Source organism: Cavia porcellus, unplaced genomic scaffold (assembly GCF_034190915.1).
Source record: "Cavia porcellus strain 051 isolate PalLab524CR breed Dunkin Hartley unplaced genomic scaffold, mCavPor4.1 scaffold_10, whole genome shotgun sequence".
NCBI classification, from domain to species: domain Eukaryota; kingdom Metazoa; phylum Chordata; class Mammalia; order Rodentia; family Caviidae; genus Cavia; species Cavia porcellus.
Window position 1 is genome coordinate 2,866,776 of NW_026947493.1, and position 16,428 is coordinate 2,883,203.

Genomic DNA, 16,428 nt, shown 5'->3' on the forward strand with positions numbered 1-16,428 from the left:
AAAACAAAAACCTTTCTCTCTGAACACAGTATGTTCTTGCATCTCTGGGCCTGAGTCTAGCTTTGTACTGCCAAATTGCTTACATTAGAAATGCATATGTTTGGAATAAGAAATGATGATTAACATCATAATGGAAATCTTGTTTCAGTTGGTAGATATGTTTCATTGGAAATATAGTTAAATTCAAATTATGTCCAAAAGATGGGAAAATACAGTGCTGGGCAAGACAGAGCCACATGAACCATTTATGCTTGATAATTAAATACAACACCATCTATTGGGCTGCTGCCATAATTAAGGTGACTACATTTATTCAGGGGAGAGTCCCATGGTAGGTAGCTCTTAATGACAGGAGCTCTTGCAGAAGAGCTCACTGGAAACAGGAAGCCATAGAAATTCAGGTCCCACATGCTCGTTTATAACCCACTCTGGCAGGAACTAACTAGGGTTCTAAGAAAACTATGAATCCTTCCCAAGGTCAGTGCCCCAGTAACACAGCCTTCTTCTGCTAAGTCCCAACTCTACACTACCAGCCCGAAGACTGTGCCTCCAGTACTTGAAACTTTGGGACAAACTACATCCAAACTATAGCACATGGTACTCCAGCAAAACAGAGGGAGGAGATTATTTTAAGCAATTGGCTTAAGCAGTTGTGCCAGCTGGCAAGTGTAAAAACACAGGGTAGGCTGGCAGGCTAGAGACCCAGGAAGGGTTGACGTGATAGCCTTAAGTCTGAAGACAGTCTGGAAGCAAAATGCATTCTTGCTCAAGGACTTCAGTCTTTGTCTTTCAAGGCCTTTGTCAGCTTGGAGAAGGCTCCATCCACATTATACATTATGAAAGAAAATGTGCTTTATGTTGAGTACTGATTTCCTGAAATGATAATCTTGTCTAAAAATACCTCCAAAGAAACATGTAGTCTGACATGTGACTGAAGAATTGGATACCATAGTTAACACACAACATTAACTATCACAACTAATGCTTTACAACAGAAAGTCTGGTTTGGAAGGCTGCTCCAAATTTCCATAACTTTGTGAACTTCACAAGTCACTTGACTTCTCAGGACCTCAGTTTACATAGGATTTGATTATTTTGTGTTTTAAATGAGCTAAAGCACATCTAGGAAACTGGCAGACACTTCAGAAGCAATCACTCAGCATAACAAGAATGATAGAATTGCTAATTATCTTTAAGATGGTAAATGGTATTTTTGGGTATTCATTGTATTTTGTTTTTAAATTGATCTAATAAAAAGCTTTTAAAAAGTCATTTTAAGGCTGAGGATGTGTTCAGTGGAGAGTGCTTGCCATCATGTGCAAAGCTTGGCTTCAATCTGCAGTAACATATAAAGAAAAAGAAAAGTGACATCAGATAACAATAACTGATTCTGTGCTAGAATTCTTCTGACTACATCATAAAATATTTTCTAAGACACTTGAGTAGTAATAGTTCTTATCAACAGTTTGTATTTTTAAGAACAAACATATATAAAAATAAATAACGCAGAACACTTAAAATACTGTAAAACAACATAAATTTGTGCTCTTTTTTTAAAAAATTTGCTTATTCTAGATATTGCAGGTATCTGAAACAACGGACTTCTGCTCTGAATTTCATACTGGACTGGACTGGAGAGCCTGTGCCCTCCCTGGCAGTGAGTCCGGAGATGTGAGCGGCGACAGGCTGTGAGACATGTGTTCCTTCCCTGGGCTGTCATGACAGCATGCCACGTTTGCTGAAGAAGTTGCATGTAGATTCCATCCTAAATACTAGTGGTGCATCAAGCCAAGGAATTTCTACCATCAAATAAGCATGCAGGATGGTTTATTTGGAAATACGCATTTTCCTTTCCCCAAATACTTACACAGTTAACAAGGATAAGCAGAGCCCTCATCAGAGCAGTAAAGCCTTCCCTTTGTAGATCACTGTCCAAGCCAAACACTGTATATTTATTATTACCAGTGACTCCTGTCATAGCCTTTGGATTGTTAGCATAAACACATTTAGAAAAGTAAACAGGTAAATAACCATTGTTCACAAATATGAGCGCAGCATGGTGCGCCTAATCTCCGATAATCATGTCTAACCAAGTGATGATGTTTTACCAGTAAAAGTACAGGATGACTCTATTGTCTAACAATGAATAATACAGAAAAATGAGAACAGTGAAATCTCAATCATAAATATTGCACCAACTCCCCAAAACAAACATATTTTGTGTTAAGACTATGTGTACGTCCTCAGAATAACCTTTTTGTTTAACAGGTGTGCTGTTATTATCCAATATGAATATAGATGTGAAATATAAAAGCATCAGTGTCATCTAAAGCATCCTATTATACATATGATACATAACATGTATTCATTTCAATCAGTTATGTTGCTGCCCTGCATAGTTTTAACTGGTTTATTTTCATTGTAGCAGAAAAGTGACTTGAAAATAACCAGTACAGGTTTGATTATCACACCAAAAAATGCCATTTTGTTAATCACCAAAAGACAAAATATTATCCAAAGGCTGACCCATGATGTTAGCTTGTCACAAGTAACCATTGTTCAAGGCAAAACTGTCTGTCAGTGCCACAAGGCCAAGTTTGAACTTGGGAGGGAAGATGTTACATAGTTGCAAAATGCAGTATTGTAGACCCAGGGAACATTCAGAAATGTTGCTTGATAACAATGTAGTTGTACAAAATGAATGTTCTTAGGGACATAAATTATGTAATATTTTCTACTTCTAATTAAACAAATAAATTGCATTGAAAAGGAAAAAAGATTTTTTTCTTCTTTCCTTATGAAATTACAAATCTCAGAGAAAAGTATTTTAGATAGATGGCTTCTTCACCCATATACTGAGACATTGTCATTACAGTTTGACCACATAGTTTTGCACTATTTGTCTTTAAAGAGCCATGTACTGCATGTCATATAGACAATGTCCAGGAAGATAGATATATTTAATGTTCTTGTTGAAAAAATGATACAGTATTAAAATATAGGCTCTTTCCTCTTTAAAAAATAACTACTTGGTAATACAAGTGTTGCCTACTAAAGATAAACTAAATTGCCTCTGCAAAACCTAACCATAATATTCAGAAAGAACTTGTATAATCTTCCCCTAAAATATTTTGAAATGTGTTGATACCTGTATGAATAACAGAATGAATATATTTTTATATATTGATAAATGAGTTCCAAAATAAGAAAACTAATGAAATTGAATGGGGTCTCAGAAAGCCAATGATACACACGTAGTACATATATTATGTATTTACATATATAAGAATTTAGAATATGATCAAAATAAAACCTTTAGCGGTGCAAGGTGGGGCATGCCCATAGTCCTAGCACTTGGAAGACTGAGACAGGAGGATTGCTGCAAGTTCGAGGCCACCTTGGCTACATAGTGAATTCAAGGCCAACCTGAACTACATATACATAGTGAGACCCTTCTCAAAAAGACAAAAGATAAAGTATTTACTATATTGAAAAAGAAAGTGATTATTCAGTGATATGGTGACAGCTTGTAAATGGAAAAAATTGTGAGCCCCTGTTTCAAATCTTATTCCCTTTTATGTTTCATATATATTCAATTTTCTGTATTTTGTATTCTGAGTGGGAAAGATATTCTCAATCCAAAACCAGGGTAGCAAAAGTGCCAATGAAAAATCTACTGATGCTCAGCCTGCAGCAGAGCCTTGTACTCACTGGACTATTCAAGTTATGAGTTACAGATTTAGCATTTCCTAGGTAAGTGTTTCTTTCAGAGAAAACGTATTTTTGGTTATGCTTCCCTCAGGTCGACCTACCACTCAAGGGACACTTTGATATTGTCCTGTCCAATTTAACTTCTGTAAGCAGCTTTTTAAAGTATTTGGATTTTGCAGATAGGATATTTTATTGTTATTGTTCTAGTTTTATTTCTTTTTAAAATGTTTTTGTTGTTGTTAGAGGAAGGAAAACATGTCAGTCACTTGAATATTCATACTGGAGGGTTCTTTTCCATGTTTCTGCAGAAGTCCTGGGTAAACAAGCCACACTCAATTCAATTTAAATCAGAAGAACTACAAATACTTTTTAGTATAATATGTCACAGGGACTACTTGGTACATACTTACAATAAACAATTATACATCTGAAATTAAAATTTAACTGATGTTAAATTGAATCTGGTTCTGTTACCATGAGACCTAATGTCAGTCTTTTATGTTTCCTCGTGCTTACATGTGCATGCCTACTGCTCTAATCTGAATATGTTTTATGGAAAAAAATTAAAACGACACAATTGTTACAAATTAGATTTTTTTTGTACCAGGGCTCAAGCTCATGATCTTGTGCTTGTCAGGTAGGCATTTGTGCCACCAAGCTAAATCCCTGGCGCACAAATTAGAATTTTTGAGACTAAAACTTAAAAGTTAGTTCTGGAGGTGTGGCTGAGTGGTAGAATATTTGCCTGCCATATAGAAAACCTGATTTTGATTGATCATCAGTACCAGATAAACACTTAAGTTTTAAAATATAAACCCAAGTATGTTCAAAAGTATTCTATTCTGTAGCAAGAAAAATGAATCAAAAGGATACATGATAAGGCTTATTTTCAAAAACTCTAGAATATCAAGAGCAATTAAAAGACTCTGAGAATGGGTAGAAAACACTGCTTGAGTGAGTGATTTTGGTCTTGAGGAATGACATCTGCAAATATATAATGCCCATCTGCCTTTAATGATAAGAAGTTTAGTCATCTTATCAAAAAACTGTCCACATTTTTCTCTCTTCCCACTAAAAACAATGTTAGGGTTTGAGTCTGGATGTCCCCCCTAAAGCTCATACAGTCATGCAGGAGGACTTCTAGGGTTTGTAAATGACTTATGGTCCAATGATGGGATTATGGGTGTGAGTGCTACACCCAAGAGGGTGTGGCCTTCATATAGTATAAAGGACAGAAAGAGTCTTCTCTCCATCTCCACTTTTGCTCTTGTTGTTTTGGTATCTGCCACCACCATGAACTGTTGCCCCTCTGCTGTGCTACCCTGCCTTGAAGCCAGCTGATTATGAATTGAAACCTCTACAAAATCTGAGCTAAATAAACCTTTCTTTCCTTCATTTTGGGTGTCAAGTATTTTATCTCAGCAATAAGAGAAAAGTAACTCTATCAGCCTTTTGGTCTCCTGAGCTCTGGCCAGAATCTCCTCTACAGAACAGACTATGCTGTTCCAGTTTTACACATCCAAGTGAACTTTTTTAAAACTCTGCCCACAAGCCATTTCCAAAGCCTCTTGAAAAACATGGTCAGGTATAGTCTCAGCAAACGACCCCACTCCTGATACCAAATTCTGTCTTAGTTACTTTTTACTCATCGCTGAGACAAAATACCTGATGCCCAAAGTTGGGAAAGGAAAGGTTTATTTCTTATATTTTTTGGAGGTTTTAATACCTACTCAGTTGGCTCCAAGGCAGACAGGCATGGCAGGGCTGCAATTTATGGCAGCTGCAAACAGCAAGGCCAAAACCAGCAAAAGAGCAAGACACACCTTCTTCCTGCCATAACATTACATCCTGGCTCCACCCCTATGTGGGTGTAGCACTGACACCATCGATCTAAGCACTAGACAATGAACCAATCACAAATGCACAATGCAAACTCATGAGGCCTGGGGGACACAGACATAAACCATGACAGTAACCAAGACAAACATCTACTACTTTTCTCCTTGCCATCTATAAGGAATCTGTAGAGCAATAATTGAAGACCATATAAGGAAACTCTCCTCATGAAACTTCACTTCAAGACCAAGTATCTGACTCACATTTGCCCCCTTTTATGACTGAGTAGTACCCCATGGTGAAAACATCACATTTTCTGAATCCATTCATTTATGGATAAATATGCAGACCACTTCCAAGGCTGAACTGATATGAACTGTATGTGGGTATGTGAGTATCTCTGAAATATAATATCTTTAACTCCTTCAGGAAGATACCTGGGAGAGGAATAGCTGGTTCGAGTGGTTTTACTCTTCTGAGGAATCTTTACACTGATTTCCATAATGGTTGTTCTAGTTTGTATTCCCATCAACAAGATAAAAGAGTTCCTTTTCCCCCACAACCTCAATAGCATTGGTCATTGCTTGATTTATTGATAATGGCCATTCTCTCTGGAGTAAGATGAAATTTCAGTGTTCCTCGAATGCTGAACATGTTTTTTGTATTTACTCCATTTCTTATTATTCTGATAACTATGTACACATTTCAGTTGCCCATTTTTTTATTTTGCCTTTTATTTGGGAGGGTCTAATTTTTTTACTTCTTTATATGTATTTTAGATATTAGTCCTAAGAGAAGAGCAACTGGAAAATATTTTCCTATTCTGTAGATTGTCTCTTCACTCTGTTTATTGTACACTATGCTATGCAGAAGGATTATAATTTAATATAGTCCCATTTGTTGATTCTTGAGTATTTCTTGTGAAATTAAAGTTGTATTTGGAGTTTTTATTTTGTTTTTAATTTTTATTTTTTAAAGTGGAACAATGAAGATGTATGTTAGTTTTACTTAGTCCATGTTTGCAATACATAATGATTACATTCGCTGTGTAGAATTGATACATGTGCATAACGCATCTCAATTATTTCCCCTCTCCCCCTTCAACCATTTTTTTACCAGCATCAGATTCATTTATTCATCTTATAAGGCCTTATAAAGTCATCTTATAAGGCCAATATGGATTAACAGCCAGACTAACAAGCCAAAAATACATAAAACATATTAGACAATTATAATGAGTCAAGATACACTTTAAGATACACGGTTCAAGCTGGATTACAATAACATTCCTCTCTGTTTTTTTCTGTTGTCTGGCTTTTATTTTGCACTTTATTTACAAGAGTTTCTCATATAAGAGGAACCATGTGATATTTAGGCTTGAGTGTCTGAGTTACTTCACTTAACATTATGGTCTCAAAATACATCCAAAAATCTGTCAGTTTTTTCATGGGCCACATTACCCTCTGAAAATGCAAGACCATGTTATTGTTCATCAGGGTCAACACTGTGCTCTGTACAGTCACAGTGGGGTGGTGAGAACACAGACACCGCAGCACTCATCCCATTTTCCACAGTGGATTTCATTGCATCCCTGCTGACCTCCTCTCAGTCTGCCTCTTCCCCAGTGGCTGCTCCTCAGCAAGTGCCTTCTGCTGCTCACCCTGGAGTTCAGCGATTTCCCCCATCATCAGCTCCTCATTACAGTCCTCAGCAAGCTCCTCCATATCTGTGCCATCAATGTGCAGACCCACACTCTTGCCCATGGACACAACCTCTTCCAATCCCTGGCAGCAGACCCTTCAGAGCCATGGTCAGCAACACATCTGGCTACAGTTTCCACCGGGCTGAGTTTAAAGCCCATTATGTGACATCTTACCTTGATCAATGAGGTTGTGCAGTGGATGGTACTGAAATGTCTCTTCCAGAACTCTTTCATGGTCAAGAATGTCTCTTCAGTGATTAAACCCCTGATGAAGAGCACCTTTGCATACAACTTGTTGAAGTTGCAGGTCGCTTGCTGGTTCATGGGCTACAGAAGAGGTGTCATGTTGAGGAGAAGAACTTGACCTTTGTGAAGTCATACTCAGTGTCCCTATCATCCACCAAGGCCAAGGCTGGAGGGTGTGCCAGGGCATTGTCTATGCTTAAGGAATAATATCAAGGAAAAAGACTGTACATAATCACTACAGACACAAATTTTTCCACATATTTTCTGAGATTCAATCTATGGATACACCAAGTTGACTGTATTTTAAACCTAGAAAATATTTTGCCTCTTTGTACAAAGTTTTCAATGGCTAACTTGATAGAAACACTTGCACTTAACCCTCTTCCAAATAGGGATCAAAGTCTTGATATCTTCAAAGAGGTGCATTATATGGCATAGCGTTATCGTTGTGGTCTGCTGTGTGTATAGCCCCAAATTAAACACAATATGCTGAAAGAAAGGTGTAATAAAGATTTGGTGTATTAAAGGAGCCATTTCCTTTGATACAGATTTTTTTGAAACACAGTATATGTGCCCAAAAATGTATTGCCTCATTGTTCTCATTTTAGTACATTTCCATTTCTCTGGACGCATTTGTATTCCCTCCCACACTTGATATTTTTCTATGTGATTAATCTTGAAACAAACCTCTAATAGTGTTAACATTTCTTTATTCTTTTAATATTTCTTTATTCTATTACCTATTGAATAAAATATAGGCATCTTCCAAGGGTGTTTATGATTGATCTATGTAAAGGCTTTATATAAGTAAAGGATAAAAAGATTCAGAGCTTGATTTTTGGCTGAATTAGGATATGATGGGCATCAAAAAACTCCATGAAATTGAGGTTAGATATCTGAAAGATTATTGAAGACCATTCTAGTTTAAAAATCCTGTACCATAAAATATGTCTTTTTAATAGTGCCTCCGTGCTATTCTCCATTCCCAAAGTAATCTACATGGCTTTATTGCTGCATGTGTATTAAGGTTCTTTTCCAGTTTTGTCATTTTTAACATCTTCGTATGTATCTTTTTCTGTGCATGTTTTGTTTCTGATTATTCTGTGCCACTTAATAAGAATTCCTTCACAAAGGAATCCTTACCAATTTCAAAACACCTCTCCAGCAACTGCAAAGGCATATCTCAGTGATTAATGGTTTGCCAACTTTCTCTTAGAGAGGACTCTCAGGGCCTGTTCTTAAATAGACCCAGCTCATTTGTGGTAGTGAGGAAGAGCCTACCAGGCAACGTAGTGATGTAAGCACATCCTATTTCTATTTTTTTCAGTTCTCTCAGTAGGTGCAGCAGTGTGTGGGAGGTGACTTGACCTGGGTTACAAGATCTGATGTTTTGTGAGTTGATTATGAACAACAGTTATTAAACATTAAAGTATATATATAAATTTCATTGCATGGTTAATATTAACATAAAGTTATCTGCATATGTTGTATCTTTGTAGGAGAAATGCCACAGTATTGTGTAGGTGCTGCATGATGGGAGAAGCTACACCATGGAAATAAAATACACTGAAAACTTGATTCAATTATTTGTTGATCATTTGAACTTAAAGGTTAACACAAAGATGTTGAAGTCATTAGTGATGAATGCATAAAACTCTAGTATATATCTTCATTGTTCCACTTAACCCTTATTCTTTAATGGAAGTGAAACTATCATGCACCTTGTTGGGGCTGTATGAACTCGCAAATCATGTTATGAATGTTTTGACAGAACTGGATCATACTCAAACATTTACAGGCAGATTTTATGGCATTCTTGTTGGTGTAGAATGTTAAAAGCTGGCATGGAATTTTTCAGTAAATAGCAAGTCAGATTGAAGTTTTAGGTATAAACTGAAAATCCGGATGAGTATTTTAATTTAAAATTTATTTCTAAAATTAGATTTAAGCTAGACCTGGTAGCACATACCTGTAATACCAGCACTTAGGAGGCTGAGACAAGAGGATTGTTTCACATTTAAGACCAGCCTGGGCCACAATGTGAGCTCACGGCCAACCTGAACTGCATAGGGAGAACTTATCTCAAAAAAGACAAAAATAAATAAATAAATAGAATTAGAGTTTAAAAATCATTAGTACAATAGACTTTAAAATGTTACCATGAATTTTACTTACATATGTAAAATTATTTGTCAGATTCTGTTTCCTAAAATGACAGGGTGATTTTTCAGATTTTTTAAATGTGAAGAAACTGAAAACAGATACAGAAAGTGATGACAGGAACAAAAATCACTGTACATTGTCATAGTCACAGGAGCCAAGTTTTGAACATCTCAAACGATCCATCCCAGAAGAGAAGCTGCTGTGTTCATCAACGGAAAAAATAGATAATCTTGTGCTTCCAGATTGTTGGAATGGAAAGCAAGCATTTATGTTCACAGAACATATAAGTGGCTAGAAATTTAAAAGGTAAATTAGAATGTAGGGATTGTTCAACAGTTCGGTATTTGGAATTCAAAGCAGAAATGCTTGTGCATGCTTCCAAAGACTGGATTGCATGTTTAGTGCCTCTAAAGTTTGTAATAAAACTACCATGCAAGCTTCTCTGTGGAAAAAAAATCAGAGAATATGATATTTCTAAAGCCCTTGGTAAAATTCAAGATTTATTAAAGGAATCAATTAACAGTTTGATTTTAATTTGGTGCATACAAAAAATAATAAAAGCATTCTACAATGAAGGTTTTAAATACTGTTAACTGTTAACTGTTAACTGAATTATAATAAACCTCTATCTTATATTGAAGGGGCAATAGAATTACAAGAGAAAATGGAGAGGTCAATTGTTTAAATTGTTTAAAAATATGACACGGTACAAAAAGAATAGCAGAATATATTGACAAGAAAAGACATGTGTCTTCAACTTAGGAATGTTACCAAGCTTTTCAGTCTGGGGAACTAGGCTGCCAGAGGTGAGTTTCAGCACACCAGCTTAGGCCCCAGGAGATTTAAGACCTTTGCTCCCAGCAGTTAGGTACCTGCCCAGCTTCCAGCCATACTAGAGTAGGCTTGGGAGGTTTTGCAGCCTGAATAGACCATGCCCAATAACATTCCTCAATCAGGGGAGCTGAGAGCACACGAAATGAGTTCCAGCTCAACTGTGCTTGCCCTGGGAGAGCTCTGGACCATCACTCACAGTGGTTAGGAGCCACCCAGCTTCCTGGAACATCAGAGGGGGCACAGGAGGTCCTGTAAGCCTGACTGGACCACACTCAACCCCCATTCAGTCCCAGGAGCTGAGGGCATAAGAGATGATTTCCACCACACCCAGGGAAAGCTTTTGGAAAATCATTTGAAACATGGAAATATAGGAAAATGACAAGATGAAAGACCAAAATACAATATGAAACCTCCAGCCCATCCCAAGAAAGCATAGGAGCCATGTACATAGAAGAAAATATATGCTATACACCTGAAATAGCTGTAATAATAGCAACTGAAATAAAGAAGCAACTCCAGGAAGCTTTAAAGGAATTCAAATTAGAAATAATCTCCCAGGTAAAAGAAGAAATGATAAAAGTAATAAAAGAGATGCTGAACACATCTAAAGAAGACACAATTTAAAAATTAGAGGAACAAAACAAAAAGGTAGAATCCCTGGATGAACAATATAAGAAACAAACAGAATACATGAAGCAGATTCAAAGAGATATACAGGAAATCAAAAATTCCATTGAAAGTTGTCAAAGTCACCTCAGTGAAACTGAAGATAGAAATTTCAGACCTTGAAGACAAGATTGCAACTAGTAAACAGGAAAGATCTTTTTAAAATAACAAGGAATCAGGAAATAACAAAACAGCTGTAAGATGATGCAAAGAAAAATAACATAAGATTGATAGGGATAATTGAAAAAGAAGAGGACAATGCAAATAATATCCAGAGACTATTTACAGAAGTAAAATCTAAAAATTTCAGTGAAGCATATAAAATTCCAAGTAGCCATAAACAAAATAAAACTTTACCCAGACATAAAACAATAACCATCCCAGAAATCCAACATAAGAATAGAATATCAAAAGCTGTCAGAGAAAAGACAGATCACTTATAAAGGAAAACCTATCAGAATCACAGCAGACTTCTCAACACAAACAAGGAAGTCACAAAGAGCATGGAGCAAAGTATTTCAGATCCTCAAGGAAAGCAGTTTCCAAGGTAGACTGATGTACCCTGCAAAATTGTCCTTCAAAATGGACGGAGAAATAAGATACTTCCATGACAAAGAACTGCTGAAGAACTTTATGATCACCAAACCAACCCTGCAAAGAATACTGAAAGATAGCACGAAGCAAGGCAGACAATAAAACAGAATGGAAAGATAAAGATGCAACAGCAGAAAGATAACATATCAACAATAAACTAATATATAACAGTTATAACCACTAATGTAAATGGTCTCAATTCACCAGTTAAAAGAAACAGACGGCTGAACGGATCAAGAAACAACACCCAACCATATGCTATCTACAAGAAACCCATCTGACCCAAAAGGAAACTCATAGACTGAAAGTCAAAGGATGGAAAACAATACTTCATGCAGGAAACCAAAAATAGTGAAGATAGCTATTCTGTTGGCAGACAATGTGAAGTTCAAACCACAAATGATCCAAAGAGATAAAGAAGGTCATTACATACTGATTAGGGGAAAACTTCAAGAGGAAGAGATAACTATCTTAAATATATATGCACCAAATTCCAGAGCACCCAGTTATATAAAACAAGTATTAACATAAATGAAAAACCAAATTAGCAATGACACAATTATAACAGGAGACCTTAACACACCATTGACACCAAGGGACAGATCAACCAGACAGAAAATCAGCAAAGAAATAATAGAACTGAATCACACCTGTAAACAAATGGACTTGATAGATGTATACAGAGTTTTCCACCCAACAACATCAGAATACTCATTCTTCTCAGCAGTACATGGGACATTCTCTAAAATAGACCATATACTAGCCCACAGAACATATTTAAATAAATCCAAAAGAGTTTAAATTACCCCATGCATGTTACCAGATCATAGCACCATGATATTAGAAATTAATGATAAAAGAAATTGCAAAAAACCCACAAACACATGGAAATTGAATAATACACTCTTGAGCAATCAATGAGTCACAGAGGAAATTAAAAATTAAACAATACCAACAGGCAAATGAAAATACAAGTGCAAATTACCAGAGTCTGTGGGATGCAATGAAAGCTGTCCTCAGAGGAAAATCTATTGCATTGAGTTCCCACATCAGGAAAACAGAATAAATACAAGTAAACAGCCTGATGCTACACCTCAAACATCTAGAAAAAGAAGAGCAAGTCAAGCCCAAAGCCAAAAGTAGGGAGGAAATTATAAAAATCAGAGCAGAAATTAATGCAATAGAGACTAAGAAAACAATCCAAAGAATCAATGAATCAAAGAGTTGGTTCTTTGAAAGAATAAATAAAATTGAGAAGCCCCTAGCCAATCTTATTTTAAAAAGAAAAGAAAAAAAACTCAAATTTGTGCAATAAAGAATTAAAAAGGTGAAGTCGCTACAGACTTCGTGGATATACAGGATCATCAACACCTATTTCAAAAACCTCTACTCTCATAGGTTCAATAACACAGAAGAAATGGACAGATTCCTAGAAAAACATGAGGTACTAAAACTGGGTCAAGAAGATGTAAAACTGCTGAGTAACCCAATTTCTATTAATTGTCGATGTCCGCTCCCGGCCGGCAGGAAGGACACACGACAAAGTCTGGCAGTGGACAACCTTTTCTTTTATTTTCCTTCTCCGTACAGCCTGCCCTGGGATCGCTCCCAGCCGAAGCCTCCTTTGGTCCGCTCCCCGCGGCTCCTTCTGGGCTTCTACTTCCGGGCTTCTTCTTCCCCCCCAGGGGTGGCACCAGTATATATACGGATACAATGTCCAATCATGTTAAAGTAAGCAAGGCAAGCTGATTGGCTAACATCATCAGTTGCCAGGCAGACTATATTGTTGAGCGGGTTGCTTACGCGGTAAGCAGGAAACTAACGTGCTCGATGGGAGGGGTAATCTACCTCAGGCTTTACTCTTTACTACAGGCCTCACGTCCGCCAAGTGAGGCGACCGGGCTCGGGGCTGCGGCTCCCAACATCTCCCCCTTTTTTATTTTTTATGAATGTGCGCATCGTAGCCCTTCCTGGACTGGGTGCAGAGGCTTATGCCCTATGTGTAGGCCCACCGTAGGTCCTTGGCTTAGACCCTGGTCGGCCATCCCATGGTCCGCCAAGGCCCTGAGGCCCTCGTCCTTTTTCTAGGGCCAGGCACAAACTGGACGGAACCTGGATGCACACAAGCTTGCACTCATTTCCTCTCCGTAAAGAAATCCCCTCGGAGAGAAATTTAGACCTGGGCAGCATCTAACAGTCCAGCGGCTTACGTGCAGGATGGGGTAGGGCCTGGCTTAGGTTGAGTCGCACCGGGCGAGTACGCTCTTACCCGTCATTGACTCTCCTACCCAGCTATGTCATAATTTTTTAGAGGAGGAGTGTGGGAAGCTCACCGTCCCTAGACTCGGTCGTAGGCTAGGCGAGCGAGCCATGCATATGCCTGAGGATCTTCTTGTCCATTTCGGGCTACTGCTATTTCTATTCATCTTGTTGGTTGGTCCGTGATGGATCTCCGGTAGGGCAGGTCTGATCTTCAGTCGAGGGCTTTGTTGCCCGTGTCAGTCTCTCCGGTACCCACAGTGGTTCTCGTCCCGATTCCTGTGGGAAAACACAAACCGCGCCTCGGTTCCAGCTGACCACTGGATCCGGGCCCATCCATTGTCCTGTCAGGACATCTTTCCACTTCACCCACCCTTTATGGTTGGGGGAAGGGTTGCAGTGCTCCACGGCTGGGGAGCAATTATCATTATTTAAATTTTAAAAATTGTGTGTGAATAGTGCCATGGATAATCGTGCCTTTGGGGCCAGGCCTTGGCCTACTCCCCCTTTTTGTTTTTGTAAAATTTCTTTGAGGCTTCTATGAGCCCTCTCAATGATTCCTTGACCTTGGGGATTGTATGGGATACCATGTTTTAATTGAACCTCCATCATTTTGCAGAACTCATTGAAGGCTTTGCCTATATAGGCTGGTCCATTATCAGTTTTTAATATTTTTGGTTTGCCCCATGCGGCCCAAGCCGCCAGGCAATGATTGATCACATTAGACACTTTTTCACCTGTTTCTGCTGTTGCAAATATGACGTGAGAACAGGTGTCTGTGGAAACATGAACATATTTAAGAGTCCCAAACTCCTGTATATGTGTGATGTCCATCTGCCAAACATCACCAGGGATCAAACCTCGAGGGTTTACTCCCATCGGTATGGCAGGTTTGTATGTGGCACAGGAGTCACATAGTCGCACGATATCTCGTGCATCTGCTCTGGAAACATGGAAATGGTTTGCTAGTGTCCTGGCATTGACATGAAACTTATCATGGAAGGCACGGGCTCGCTCGATTGGTGTTAGTAAGGTAAAAATCCATAACGGGCTAGTGGCAGTATCAGCAGCCGCATTTCCCTGTGCCATGGGCCCCGGCAGGGATGTATGTGCTCTTATGTGGGTGGTGAAGACCTTATGGTATCTGTTCTGAAGCAATGTCTGGATAGACAGGAACAGCCCAGCCACTGTGGAAGTGGATCTAATTAAACCGGCAGTCTCAAGCACTTGCATAGCATTGACCACATACCTAGAATCGGAGACAATATTAATGGCTTCTGAGAACCGTTCAAGAATCATTTTAACGATCTGCAGTTCCACCACCTGAGGCTGATCAGGTTCAAATTGTATGGTAACCGGGGGCTTGCCTAGGATCACATAGGTGCCTATCCCTGTCTTGGAGCCATCTGTGTATATTGTAGTTGCTGGGACTAGTGGCTCAGAGGCAGTAACCTTTGGAAAAATTATAGGGTGCTGAGTGACAAATGACAAGATAGGGTCTTTAGGGTATTGATTGTTTATATCCCCATGGAAAACACATCTCAGAATGGCCCACGTATCTATGCAGGCAGCCAGGGTCTTGATCTGGCTGGCGGTATAGGGTACTCGGATGGCTTGTGGTCCTGAGCCAAAATGTTGGACAGCTCTATCATGCGCTTCAAGGGCCAATGAAGCGACTGCCTCCGGGTAATGCTCTATGACTTTTGCAGGTGAGACCTTAGGGTGTATCCACAGTAATGGTCCTTTCTGCCAAATCACCGCTGTGGGCTGTAGACTAGTCTGTAGCAAACAGACATCAAAGGGTCGCCCTGGTTCAATTCTGTGTAAGGTAGCCCCACCTAAGGCTTTTTCCACTCTCTGTAAGGCAGCTCTTGCCTCAGGAGTGAGCCTCCTGTGGGAGGCTATATCTGGGTCTCCCTTCAGAAGGTCGAACAGGGGTTTGAGATCTGAATTTGGTATATGTAAATATGGCCTAATCCAATTAATGTCTCCCAATAGCTTTTGTATGTCATTTAGGGTCCTAATGCCATCCGTCCTAATGGTGACCTTCTGTGGAGAGACTAGCATAGGGGAGATTCTCGCGCCTAAGTAGGTCACCATTTCTCCTCCCTGAATCTTGTCGGGGGCAACATGCAGATTAGCTTGTCTCAGGGCCTCGACCAACTGGCCGAGCATATTATTTAGCATGTCTGGGTCCCTGCCGCTGAGTAAAAGGTCGTCCATGTAATGTACACATCTTATCTTGGGAAAGGATTTCCGTAGGGGGGCCAGTAGGGAATCAAGGTAAATCTGACACATAGTGGGACTGTTGGCCATACCTTGGGGCAGCGTTATCCACTCGTATCTGAGATCAGGGCTTTCTTGGTTAATGGTGGGTAAAGTAAAGGCGAACCTATGAGTGTCCTCTGGATGCAGGG

General features: G+C 38.9%; 1 protein-coding gene across 2 annotated transcripts in view; it reads left to right on the forward strand.

Annotated features, from left to right (window-relative positions):
- Bend6 (BEN domain containing 6) overlaps window positions 1–5,106 on the forward strand; it is a 48,771-nt gene extending 43,665 nt beyond the window's left edge. The window contains exon 6 of one of the 2 annotated variants that reach the window (XM_063256914.1): window positions 1,576–5,106. The gene's annotated coding sequence lies outside the window, so the exon portion shown is untranslated. The remainder of the gene's footprint in view (window positions 1–1,575) is intronic. The other variant, XM_063256915.1, reaches the window with a different exon arrangement.
- Window positions 5,107–16,428: the final 11,322 nt, after the last annotated feature.